Below are 14469 nucleotides of genomic sequence, written 5' to 3'. Positions count from 1 at the left end.
ACACTTCCTAACATTGTGACCCTGTGCATGTCATTTAGACTCTGATTGCCTGACAAAATGAAACCACTGGAGAAGAAAACGACAAACCCTTCTAGTATCTTTTCCAAGAAAACTCCAAATGGGATTGAACAAAAACATTTCTGTCTTTAATTCCTTTAGCATTCCTTTACATTTCCAGTGATATGATGAGAGGTCAAAGGACTTGCATGTACAATTTAGTGACTCCTCATATGATTCCAAATTGTTTTCCAGGACAATGGGACTGATTCACAGGTCCACCAATTGTCTATGCATATTTTGCCTTAAGCTCTTGAACATGTTCTAATTTCAGTGTTTATAATATTATTAAATTCATATTATAAAGGTTCCACCCACCACTGAGCTGATTTCAGAGTGGACTTGTCCCAGTAGGCCTGAGAGTGAGCTAGAAAAACATTTTTCTATTCTAGGTGTTGATGGTCTTTTTCTCCTACATTATTTTGTATTCATTTTCTTGCATTTGTTGTAATCTCCTAGTAGAATATAAATTCCTTGAAAGAAGGGATTTTTTTAGACACTCATAATTCAATTTATTTCTTGTTTATTTAAAAAAAAAAAAGCATCTATGTAGTTGCCACAGCAGCTGGCAGGGTTTTCTGGACAGACATGCAAATGTGCATCTTCACAAGGTGATCAGTATAGTCCTGTGAGAGACTAAGTCACCTTCCACAGGTCTGGGGTTAGATAGCTACATGTTTTGTTGATAGCATAAAAGGTAGCTTTAGCAAAGTTGTCTACAACCTCTTGCAGAAATATAGAAACCAATTCTAGCCATCATCAGGAGTTTCTTAGTTACAGGAGCTGAGACAATGCTAGTACTTCTAGGGGCTGAAGAATACCAAAACTGATCCTCAATGTCCAGTGACCTTACAGAGCACTGGGTGGGGCTTGCCAATCTTGTTCCTCCAGTAGCCACATCTCACAGGAACAATGGACAACTTGACCAGAATGATGACAGCATGAATATCTATGGCCACTTCCTTGGAGCATTTGACACCCAGGCCAACATGGCTATTGTAGTCTCCAGTGGCCACTAAAGCCTTGAACCTGGTCCATTGTCCAGCTCTAGTTTGTTTCTGCACAAGCATGATCTTCAGAACTTCACTTTTCAATGAAGATTCCAGGGAGAAGTCTAATATTTCAGACTCTTTGATAGGAGAAAAGGAAAGATAGATCTCTTCCAAAGGTTTGATCTTCATGTCCTTGACTAGCTGGACCAGCTTAGAACAGGAATGCACTCCTTGTCTTTGGCCTTTCCTCCCCAGCCCCATGGCCAGCCCAATCTTCAACTCTGGGCCTTGGGGCAGCCTGCTCTTCCACAACATCAACTTTGTCAGCCATTTGGTGCTCACTAGAAGTAGAAGTGAAAGAAGGGATTTTTTTTCTTTTTTTCTTTGCATGCTAATTTCTTTCAATGCCTTAAGTAAGGTACTTCCTAAATAGGCAATAATCTTAGTGCTAGAAATTCTACCACCATCAACACAAAAAGCTAAAGACAATCCCTACCAAGGACTTCACATGCTGATGATGAAGAAAATAGTAAACATTCAAGTAACCATGTGAGAGCAAGTTCATCACATCATGTAAGAGGTAACATTCTGCACTGGTAGTTATTAAATGGAAGAAGGTAAACTAGACTCCATAATTTTGGATAGATTCTTTATGGGGGATTTATTAATCAAATAACCAATCAACTAACATTTCTTAAGCACCTATTATGTACCAGAAACTGTGCTGCATCCTAGAAAAGCAAATAAAACAATAAAAGCATTGTCCTCAAAGAACTTACTCCTGTCAAAAGAAGGAATATTTATATATAGAAGTAATATGTACATATATATGTTAGGGAGAACAGAGAGAACATGGACATGAGGAGCATCTGAGCTGAGCTTCAAAGTGGACTAAAGACTTTACAAGGTATAATTGAAAAAGAAGTACATTCTGGGCTTGGGGACAGCCTAAGCTTTCATGAAAACTTGAGATGAGATGGAATGGGTGAAGAATAAGAAGACCAGTTTGGCTTGACCATAGAGTATGAGGGAAAAAAAATCGAATTTAAAAAGCCTGGAAAAGTAGACTCCTGTAAGGTTGTGCAAAGTTTTAAATGGCTGCAGTAAAATTGAATGAGTTCTGACATTTATAAGATACTGAAGTTTAAGCAGCTAAAATGCTGGAGGTTATAATTACACTATATTTGACCTATTTAGAGAGAACATGTTAAGAACTATATATCACATTTTAGGACTTTAAGAAGGACTTAGAGCTTGGTTAAAAAAAGTAAATGATAAAAATTTAGAAAAGGTTACAAAACTTTTTAGAGACATTTCAGTAGGAAAAGAAGGGGGAAGTTTGTTAAAATATTTGTAAGATTATCATATGGAAGATGATATAGGAGTATTCTTGGCCTGAGAGGCCAAGTTAAAATCTATAAGGAGGCAGCCTTCACCTCAACAGGTTGCTCCCTGAGGTCAAGAATTCCCCATTATTTGGAGATCTGTTAGCAGAGGCTGAATGATGTTTTAGAGAGGTTTTATGCTTCAAATGGGGCAACAATAGATGACTTTTGAGTTTCAATTTGAAGATTCTATAAATCACATGGAACATGGGACCACTGAAATTTCTGAGAATTTCGACTGAAGCCCTTTGCTACTTTTCCTAGGTTTGATTTAGTTATTCTAGGGATGATCACTATGCAAATATTGGTGAAAAACCCTATCCAGTAACAGCACTTTCTATTACCCTGATAATACGAGAATAAAAAAAAAATTCAGTAGGAAAAGTGTTTAATTAGAAAATTAAAGTGGGGGAGGGAGAAATGAGGGAGAGAAGAAAAAGAGACAGAGAGAAAGAGACAGACACAGACACACAAAGACAGACAAAGAAACAGAGAGACAGACACACAAAGAGAGAGAGAGAGAGAGAGAGAGAGAGAGAGAGAGAGAGAGAGAGAGAGAGAGAGAGAGAGAAGATGGAGAAGAAAGAAGAGAAGAGAAAGTAGAGTTATTTTTCTTCTTCATATACAAAAAAAGGCAGTAAAAGAGCCAATGAGAGATTTATGGCATAACTGTTTAGAACCAGGAAGATCAGGATTCAACTCCCATTTCCAACACATCCTGACTGTGTGACCCTAGTCAAGTCAATTAACTATTCATCTCTCTAGGCTAGAAGTGTCAAACATACTGACAGAGGGATACAATACAGACACAATATGTTAGAAATGGGAGTTGAATCCTGGTCTTCCTGGTTCTAAGGTCAGCTCTCTATATTATTTTCCTTGTTCTTCATTTTTCATCAGGTCATATGTTTTCCATAAAATATCTAAATCAAATTCATTGTTTTATTGCAACAAAGCACATTCACATATAATAACTTGTTTAGCCATTCCCCAGTTCATAAGCATTTATAGTTAGCAGCTCTTTGCAACCATAAAAAAGTGTCATTATGAATATTTTTGCTTTCTATCTTTGAATTTCTTGGTGTATAGGCAGCAAGACATGAGCATGAACAGGGAATTGAATAAGACCTTATGAAGATGTGTTCAAATCTGGCCTCAAATACTTGCAAACACCCAAGCTCTGAGACTCTGTGCAAGTCACTAAAGCTTCAGTTTACTTTTCTGTAAAATGAGAACAATAGTAACAAGTTACTTGAGGGATATAAGAAAGCATAGGATCAAATGAGATTTTACTTAAATATATGTATGTGTGTATGGTTTTGCAAACCTTAAAGTTTTATATTTAGAAGTGAAATTTCTAAGTTAGATAGTTATAGAAATTTAGTGTCTCTTTTAGAATAAATTTAAGTACTTTCCAGGATAATTGGACCAATTCACAGTCTACCAATCATGTATTACTGTATGTAATATATTGTGATATATTACATATCACAATTCCTCCAATATTTACTACTCTTATCTTTTCCAATTCGCTTGATTGAAACTACGCTTTCAACATTGTTTTCATTTGAATTGCTCTTTTACTAAAGCATTATTTCATATGATTGTTAAAAATTTACAATTCATTAGAGAATTGTTTGTTCATATCCTTTGACCATTTTATTTATAGAGAATGGCTTTTGGTCTCATATATCTCTGCTAATTGACTATATATATCTTCAATATTAGATATTTATAAGAGATATTTGACACAGTCTTTTTTCCTTCAATCACTTATCTTTATCTTTTTCCTCAATCACTTCATGTTCTTATTTTAGTTATATTAATTTTGTTCTTATAAAAGTTCTTTTTTTTATTTTTTTGAATAGAAATTTATTTATCTTTTGTAATATTCTCTATCCTTTATTTGGTGATGAATTTACAACAATAGAAAATTTTTAAATTTATTCAGAATTTCCAAGCCATTCTCTAATTGATAAATGGTCAAAGGATATGAACAGACAATTCTCAGATGAAGAAATTGAAACTATTTCTATAGGGTGCAGAGCCAAGATGGCAGAGAAGATACACGTGAATTTCTAAGCTCCCTTTTACCTTCAATACCAATTAGTTAAATCAACCTCAAAAATAACACTACACTGATAAAAATCACAAGGATTAGAAGCACAACTTACCAGCCGGAGAGAATCTAAAATTTCGTCAGAAAAGGTCAGTTCCAAGGGAAGGAAAAAAAAGACCAGCATAGACAGGGTTGGACTAGGGACTAGCACATTGTGCCAAATGGGCTAGGGAGAACTCTGGGATCAGAGAAGTTACTGAGATAGAGGAATCTGGCATAGGCTGATAGCTCTACTTTGCTTATAATTAGCAGATCAGAAGAGAAATCAAAGCCACTTTAAAAAACAAAACAAAACAAAAAGTCAGAAACTATAACTACCTCAAACCGAAAGTGACCTAACACCAATCTCTGCAAGGATGTGCAGCCTCCTTCTGCTGTCCTGGGCTTTTATTTGGGGCAGTTAAGTACATGAACAGCTGCGGGGGGGGGGAGGGGGGCACACAGCACAGGGCAGCCTCTAATCCATACTGCGGGCCTCAGCCTGAGGCAGCTAAACCGCCACAGCAGAGACTATGCTTCCCGGGCAGAGACTTCCAGTTTGAGTGCAGGGGCTTTTCGAGGGTCAGCTGCTAATATCCACAATCACACGGGGGGCTTTGGCCTGGGGTTGTGACGCTTTCACTGTTCAGCCTCCAGCCTCAGGGCAGTCTCTAGACCACACAGCAGGGATTCCTCACTGGAAACACAGATCTGTTAACCACCTCTGAGTCATTTCAGGGTGGGGAGGGGAACTCTCGGCTAGAGTTCTCTCTTAGCCTAGTCACAAGATTGCTGCATTCCATCCTATCTGAGAGGAAGCTGGTAAATTTCCTACCCAAAGAGCAGACCCCACAGAGTTTTAACAATGAGTAAAAAATTGAAGAGAACGATTGACACCTTCTATACAGAGAAAGAATGGATATCCAACCCCAAGGAGGCTAATATCACACAGCCTGGTCCAGATAATACCCTAAAGGGGAATTATCCCTGCCCCCCATCACATAACTCTCTCCTAGAAGAGAATATTAAAAAATTAAGAGAGTTAGAAGAAAAATGAGAAAAGAAAAGAGAAGCTATGATAGAGAATAACATCGTTCTGAAATTTGAGTTGGAAAAAATAAAGAATTCACAGGAAGTGCAGGGAAACAAAATTTGTGAGTTAGAAAAGGTTAAAAAATCACAGGAAAGTAGGAATTCTGAATTGGAAAAGATAAAAAATTCCCAAGAAAGTAAGATTTGTGAGTTGGAAAAAGAAAATAACTCACTTAAAAAAAAATTCCACAGAGCAAAATAATTCATTTAAAAATTCAATTGGACATATACAAAAAGAACTAAAAAATGTGAATGAAGAAAATATCTCATTAAAAATCAGTACTGAACAAATAGAAATGAATGATTCATTGAGAAACCAAGAATCAGTCAAACAAAGAAAAAAAAAATGAAAGGCTGGAGAATAATGTCAAATATTTAGTGGGAAAATCTATAAACCTGGAAAATAGATCTAGGAGAGATAATCTGAGGATCACTGGACTTTCCGAAAATTATGATGAAAAAAAGAGCCTAGATTCTATTTTACAGGAAATCATCAAAGAGAACTGTCCAGAGATAATAGAAACAGAAGGGAAAATAGGCATTGAAAGAATTCATTGAACACCTTCTGAAAAAGACCCTTAAAAAAAACTCCATGGAACATTGTGGCTAAGCTGCAGAACTACTAGACTAAGGAAAAAAATATTGCAAGCACCTAGGAAAAAACAATTAATCTACCAAGGTGCCACAATAAAGGTCACTCAAGATCTGGCTGCCTCCACATTAAAGAATCAAAGGGCTTGGAATCTGATATTCCAAAAGGCAAAAGAACTGGGAATGCAACCAAGAATAAACTACTCAGCTAAGTTGAGCATTTTCTTCCATGGAAGAAGATGGACATTTAATGAAACAGAGGAATTCCATTTGTTTCTAAGAAAAAAAGCAGATTTAAACAAAAAAATTGATCTCCAACCACAAGACTCAAAAAAAGGAGAAAAAGGTTAAAGGAACTCTTGAGAACTGTATTTCTGTTGTGGATATACAGAAGGTCCACATGTATAATTTAATTTTACTGATATAACATAAAAAAGGGAAGTAGAAAGGGAAAGGGGATGGTATCAGAAAATGGGAAAGGAGAGATAAAAAGAGGGAAACTACAAAGAAAATTTACCACATCTGAGGGAATTTAGAGAGGGGGAAGAACATTGTGTGAATCTTACTCACATCAGAGTAGGCTCAAAGAGTAAATAATTGAGCATAATAAGGGAAGGGTACAAGAAAGGGGAAGGGACTTAAAAAGAGGGGGGAGGAATACTAAAAAGGGAAGGAGGGCTGTGTGACACAAGTGGGGTCCATAAGTTTGATACTGGGGAAGGGATTCAGGGGTGACAAGGGGAAAAAAGCATAATCTGGAGGTAATATGATGGCAGGAAATAGAGAATTAGTAATTTTAACTGTAAATGTGAATGGGATGAACTCTCCCATTAAGCAGAGGTGGATAGCAATCTGCATCAAAAGTCAGAACCCTACAATATGTTGCTTACAAGAATCACATTTAAAACAGGGAGATACATACAGAGTAAAAGTAAAAGGCTGGAGCAGAATCTATTATGTGTCAAGTGAAGTCAAAAAAACCAGGGGTAGCCATCCTTATCTCAGATCAAGAAACAGCAAAAACTGATCTAAATAAAACAGATAAGGAAGGAAACTATATCATGCTAAATGATAGCATAGACAATGAAGCTATATCAATACTAAACATATATGCACCAAGTAGTATAGCATCTAACTTCCTAAAGGAGAAGATAAGAGAGTTGCAAGAAGAAATAGACAGCAAAACTATAATAGCGGGAGATCTCAACCTTGCACTCTCAGAATTAGATAAATCAAACCACAAAACAAATAAAAAAGAAATTAAAGAGGTAAATAGAACATTAAAAAAAAATTAGGTATGATACATCTTTGGAGAAAACTAAATGGTGATAGAAAGGAATATACTTTCTTCTCAGCAGTTCATGGAACCTATACAAAAATTGACCATATATTAGGACATAAAGATCTCAAAATTAAATGCAGGAAGGCAGAAAGAGTAAATGCTTTCTTCTCAGATCACAATGCAGTAAAAACTACATTCAACAAGAAGTTAGGGTAAATAGACCAAAAAGTAATTGGAAACTAAATAAGCTCATTTTAAAGAATGGGCGAAACACCAAATTATAGAAACAATTAATAATTTCACCCAAGATAATGGCAATGATGAGACATCATACCAAAATTTGTGGAAGGCAGCTAAAGCGGTAAAAAGGGGAAATTTTATATCTTTAGAGGCTTACTTGAATAAAATAGAGAAAGAGAAGATCAAGGAATTGGGCTTGCAACTCAAAAAGCTAGAAAAAGACCAAATTAAAACCCCCCAACCAAAAACTAAACTTAAAATTCTAAAATTAAAAGGAGAAATCAATAATATTGAAAGTAAAAAAAAACTATTGAATTAATAAATAAAACTAAGAGTTGGCTTTAGGAAAAAGCTAATAAAATAGATAAACCTTTGGTAAATCTGATCAGAAAAAAGCAAAGAGGAAAATCAAATTGTTAGTCTTACAAATGAAAAGGGGGATCTTTCCACCAATGAAGAAGAAATTAGAGAAATAATAAGGAGTTACTTTGCCCAACTTTATGCCAATAAATTTGATAACTTAAGTGAAATAGATGACTAACTACAAAAATATAGGCTTCCTACAGTAACAGAGGAGGAGGTAAACTGCTTAAATAGCCCCATTTCAGAAAAAGAAATAGAACAAGTTATTAATCAACTTCCTAAGAAAAAATCGCCAGGACTAGATGGATTTACATGTGAATTCTACCAAACATTTAAAGTACAATTAGCCCCAATGCTATATAAACTATTTGAAAAAATAGGGGATGAAGGAGTCCTACCAAAATCCTTTTATGACACAGACATGGTACTGATACCTAAACCAGGTAGATTGACAACTGAGAAAGAAAACTATAGACCAATCTCCTTAATGAATATTGATGCTAAAATCTTAAATAAGATATTAGCAAAAAGATTTCAGAAAATCATCCCCAGGATAATACACTATGATCAAGTAGGATTTATACCAGGAATGCAGAGCTGGTTTAATATTAAGAAAACTATTAGTATAATTTACCATATTAATAATCAAAGTAACAAAAACCATATGATCATCTCAATAGATGCAGAAAAAGCATTTGATAAAATACAACATCCATTCCTACTAAAAAACACTTGAGAGTATAGGAATAAATGGACTATTCCTTAAAATAGTCAGGAGCATATATTTAAGACCGTCAATAAGCATAATATGTAATGGAGATAAACTGGAATCTTTCCCAGTAAGATCAGGAGTGAAACAAGGTTGCCCACTATCACCATTACTATTCAATATTGTATTAGAAATGCTAGTTTTGGCAATAAGAGTCAAGAAAGAGATTAAAGGACTAAAGTAGGAAATGAAGAAGTCAAACTATCACTCTTTGCAGTTGATATGATGGTATACTTAGAGAACCCCAGAGATTCTAATAAAAAGTTATTAGAAATAATTCATAACTTCAGCAAAGTTACTGGATACAAATTAAATCCACATAAATCCTCAGCATTTTTATACATCACCAACAAAATGCAACAGCAAGGGATACAAAGAGAAATTCTATTCAAAACAACTGTCGAGAGTATAAAATATTTGGGAATCTACCAAAGAAAAGTCAGGAATTATATGAGCAAAACTACAAAACACTTGCCATAAAAATAAAGTCAGATTTAAATAATTGGAAAGACATTAAGTGCTCTTGGATAGGCCGAGTGAATATAATCAAGATGACAATACTCCCCACACTAATCTATTGATTTAGTGCTATACCAATCAGACTTCCAAGAAACTATTTTAATAATCTAGAAAAAATAACAGCAAAATTCATATGGAAGAACAAAAGGTCGAGAATTTCAAAGGAATCAATGAAAAAAAAGTCAGATGAAGGTGGTCTAGGTGTACCTGATCTAAAGCTATATTATAAAGCAGCAGTCACCAAAACCATTTGCTATTGGCTAAGAAATAGACTAGTTGATCAGTGAAACAGATTAGGTACACGGGACAAAATAGGGTACAACTATAGCAATCTAGTATTTGAAAAACCCAAAGATACCAACATTAGGGATAAAAATTCATTATTTGAAAAAAGAACTGTTGGGAAAACTGGAAATTAGTATGGCAGAAATTAAATATGGACCCACACTTAACACCATATGCCAAGAAAAGAACAAAATGGGTCCATGATTTAGGCATAAAGAATGAGATCATAAATAGATTAGAGGAACATAGGATAGTCTATCTCTCAGACTTGTGGAGGAGGAAGGAATTTATGACCAAAGGAGAACTAGAGATCATTATTGATCACAAAATAGAAGATTTTGATTACATCAAATTAAAAAACTTTTGTACAAACAAAACTAATGCAAACAAGATTAGAAGGGAAGTAACAAATTGGGAAAATATTTTTACAATTAAAGGTTCTGATAAAGGCCTCATTTCCAAAATATAGAGAGAACTGACCCTAATTTATAAGAAATCAAACTATTTTCCAATTGACAAATGGTCAAAGGATATGACCAGACAATTTTCAGATGATGAAATTGAAACTATATCTACTTGTATGGAAAAGTGTTCCAAATCACTATTGATCAGAGAAATGCAAATTAAGACACCTCTGTGATACCACTACACGCCTGTCAGATTGGCTAAGATGATAGGAAAAGATAATGATGAATGTTGGAGGGGATGTGGGAAAACTGGGACACCGATGCATTGTTGGTGGAGTTGTGAAAGAATCCAGCCATTCTGGAGAACAATTTGGAACTATGCCCAAAAAGTTATCAAATTGTGTATGCTCTTTGATCCAGCAGTGCTATTATATTGGGCTTATATTCCAAAGAAATACTAAATAAGGGAAAGGGACCTGTATGTGCCAAAATGTTTGTGGCAGCTCTTTTTGTAGTGGCTAGAAACTGAAAAATGAATGGATGTCCATCAATTGGAGAATGGTTGGGTAAATTATGGTATATGAATGTTATGGAATATTATTGCTCTATAAGAAATGACCAGCAGCATGAATACAGAGAGGCTTGGAGAGACTTACATGATCTGATGCTGAGTGAAAGGAAATCATTAAAAACTTCAACAACAATATTGTATGAAGATATATTCTAATTGAAGTGGATATCTTCAATATAGAGAAGATCCAATTCAGTTCCAGTTGATCAATGATGGACAGAAACAGCTATACCCAGAGAAGGAACACTGGGAAAGGAGTGTAAAATGTTTGCACTATTGTCTTTCTACACAGGTTACTTATACCTTCGGAATCCAATTCTTACCGAGCAACAAGAAATTTTCTTTTACACACAGATATTGTATCTAGAATATACTGTAACATATTTATTATATATGGGATTGCCTGTCATCTAATGGAGGGAGTAAAGGGACGGAGAGGAAAATTTGGAAAAATGAATACAAGGGATAATGTTGTTAAAAAAAAAAATTACCCATGCATATGACAGTATGTCATTTTAACAATACGTCAAAAAATTATAATTATAAAATTAATTTAAAAAAGAAACTATTTCTAGCCATATGAAAAGATGCTATCCTATGAAAAGATGTTCCAAGTCATTATTAATTAGAGAAATGCAAATTAAGACAACTCTGAGATACCACTACATACCTGTCAGATTGGCTAGAATGACAGGGAAAGATAATGCAGAATGTTGAAGGGGATGTGGGAAAACTGGGACACTGATATTTTGTTGGTAGAATTGTGAATACATCCAGCCATTCTGGAGAGCAATTTGGAACTATGCTCAAAAAGTTTTCAAACTGTGCATACTCTTTGATCCAGCAGTGTTACTACTACTGGGCTTATATCCCTAAGAGATTTTAAAGGGAAAGGGACCTGTATCCGCCAAAATGTTTGTGGCAGCCCTCTTTGTAGTGGCCAGAAACTGGAAACTGAGTGGATGCCCATCAATTGTTGAAAGATTGAATAAATTGTGGTATATGAATATTATGGAATATTATTGTAAGAAATGACCAGCAGGAGGATTTCAGAAAGGCCTGGAGAGACTTACATGAACTGATGCTGAGTGAACTGAGCAGGACCAGGAGATCATTATATACTTAAACAGCTGTACTATATGCTGATCAATTCTGATGGATGTGGCCCTCTTCAACAATGAGATGAACCAAATCAGTTCCAATAGAGCAGTAATGAATTGAACTAGTTACAGCCAGCGAAAAAACTTTGGAAGATGATTATGAACTAATTCCTCTATTTTTGACTAATCCCTCTATTTTAATCCCTAAAATGACTAATCCCTCTATTTTTGTCTGCCTGCATTTTTTTTGTTTCCTTTACAAGTTAATTATACACTGTTTCAAAGTTCAATTCTTTTTATACAGCAAAATAACTGAATGGACATGTATACACATATTGTACTTAACTTATACTTTAACATATTTAACATGTATTGATCAACCTGTCAACTGGGGGAGGGGGTGGAAGGAAGGAGGGGAAAACTTGGAACAAAAGGTTTGCAACTGTCAATGCTGAAAAATTACCCATGCATATATCTTGTAAATAAAAAGCTATTTTAAAAACTTCCTAAACTGTAAAAAAAAGAAAAAGAAAGAAAGAAAGAAAATTTATTTAGAATTTTAATTCTATGCATATGTGAATTTAGTCATTAATTTTCAAGATGACATTCTTCAGAAACAAAACAAAAGAATGTCTGTGGCCAGCATGTATCTCCCTATTTTATGTGTTACTTTACAAACAATTAGGAGTCATGAACAGAGTAATCTTTGTGGTATATGATTTTAACATATGAAGGGAGACCCCTTACCTGCTTGCTGGAAAATAAAAACTGTAAGACTGAATTTTGCTCAACTGCTGTCTTTCCTGTAATAAACAATATATGTATTGAAATATTGAAAGAAAGCAAGGATAAGAGAGAAAGTAAAGGCATGAAAAGGGAGAGAGAGGTAGAAAAAGAAGGAGGGACAGAAGGAAGAAACATTATTTTATTCTGGTTTTTAATTTTGATGTGTTTTTTTTTTAATTTAGATGGCCATCAAAGTCTCTGTGAGTCACAAAATAAGACATTCATCTTTTATTTACCTCACTAGAAAATGCTTTAAGACAACATGGAAAATAGCTGATTAATTGAATGGGATTTACAGTAATATGGATCCCATTAAAGTCTTAGAGTCCTTTTCTTAAAGTTTATATGTGCCCACTAAGCCTAAAATAGTGCATTTCCTGTCTATTTCAGTTTAAATCAGAATCAAAGTAAAATTTTCCTCTATTTTCTATTCTAGTGGGGAAATTATGAACCTGGACACCCAAACTAGGATTTTTTTTGACTGGAGAATGAGAAGCAATTACCATAAAAGAAAATTCAATACCCACATCATATATAAATGGGTATGTATGTATATATGTGCATTATAAACACAGATATATAACTTTTAGAAAAACACTTCATTATAAGTTTGTTATGCAATTGTTATCACATTTAAAAAACAGCATCCTTATTGGTTAGCTCAATCAAACAAATGTTTTAAAATACTCTATATTCTCCAATTTATTATGAATACATGTAACAGAATCATGTTATCTGGGGTTAGTTTCTCTTTTTCTTCTTAATGCCTTTTAGGCAATGTATTTTAGTGAACCAGGAGGGCACGGACTTAATAATCTCAGATAATAATTTCATATTTTATTTATCTCACCTAGTTATCTTAGAAAAACTCTCTGAAGCTTAAACAAATAATTAAAGAGAAATTGAGATGTTTTGCTAGTCTATGTGCATATAGAGAGTACTTCTTCAGATGTGGTGACAACCTTACATTGACTGTTTGAAATAGACAAATTGCAGTTACTATATCTACATGTAGATTTTGGGACTTAAACATGAAGAAGCTTTCCTTCCTGGAAAAATTCTTGTAATGCCAGAGATCAGGATAAGAGGAAGCAAAGGGACATCATTTCACTAAGAAAAACACTGTAATCTGACATTTTATCACCAGAACGAGGAGTACTGTGTTTTATATCAGACAAAGAAATTTCTGGATTCCTTCTCCTTTGCAGGATTAACAGAAAATGATTCACTCCAAGAAAATGCTTAATTATGCCTGAAAATCTAGCTCCCAATTCTAGGAGTTATGCACCAGTTATATACAGGCAGTGTGCCATGTTCTTTACAAATGTCTAATTTTATTATAGTAATAAACCTCAAGAGATCCTATTGTTATAATGCCCATTTTAATTAAGGAAACAAGCAAACATAGGGCAAGTGATTTGTTCATAGTCACACAGTCCCTGAAGCCAGATTTGGATTCAGATATTCCTGAATCCCAAACCAGATCTCTATCTATTGGATCACCTAGCTGCCTCATGAACAAAGAACAATAATAGAAGCTATCAGCAGAAAAATGTGCAGAACTAAGAGAAGAGATACAATGGGGAACAATTTCTAATATTTACCAGGTCACAAAAATATTCCCTACCTTGCTGTAAATTAAATTATATATAAATCATGGAGAAAAGGTCACTCACTGTTGTCTCCCATGAGAGAATATAAGCTCCATAAGGCCAAGGATAACTTCATATTGTCTTTGAATTCCTAGCAATAGGAATTGCCTGGAATCAATCAATCAATTGATTGATTGGATTGGAGATTGTCTTTATTTTTCAAGTCCTTTGAGTTCTCTTTTTTTCTAAAATTTTTATATTCTCTTTTTTATAAACAATTGATATATATTGTTTCCACACAACACTTTCCCACAGATATCCATACAAATTTCCCTACAAA

The 14469-nt window shown here is 34.5% G+C and overlaps 1 pseudogene; it reads right to left on the bottom strand.

Moving 5' to 3' along the window:
* Positions 1–464: 464 nt before the first annotated feature.
* Positions 465–14469, bottom strand: part of LOC141547292 (small ribosomal subunit protein uS5 pseudogene) — a 71603-nt pseudogene continuing 57598 nt past the window's right edge.

This window comes from Sminthopsis crassicaudata, chromosome 6, assembly GCF_048593235.1.
Source record: "Sminthopsis crassicaudata isolate SCR6 chromosome 6, ASM4859323v1, whole genome shotgun sequence".
Classification (NCBI taxonomy): Eukaryota; Metazoa; Chordata; class Mammalia; order Dasyuromorphia; family Dasyuridae; genus Sminthopsis; species Sminthopsis crassicaudata.
Note: the sequence above shows the minus strand (reverse complement) of the source record. Positions and strands in the feature narration are given on the sequence as shown.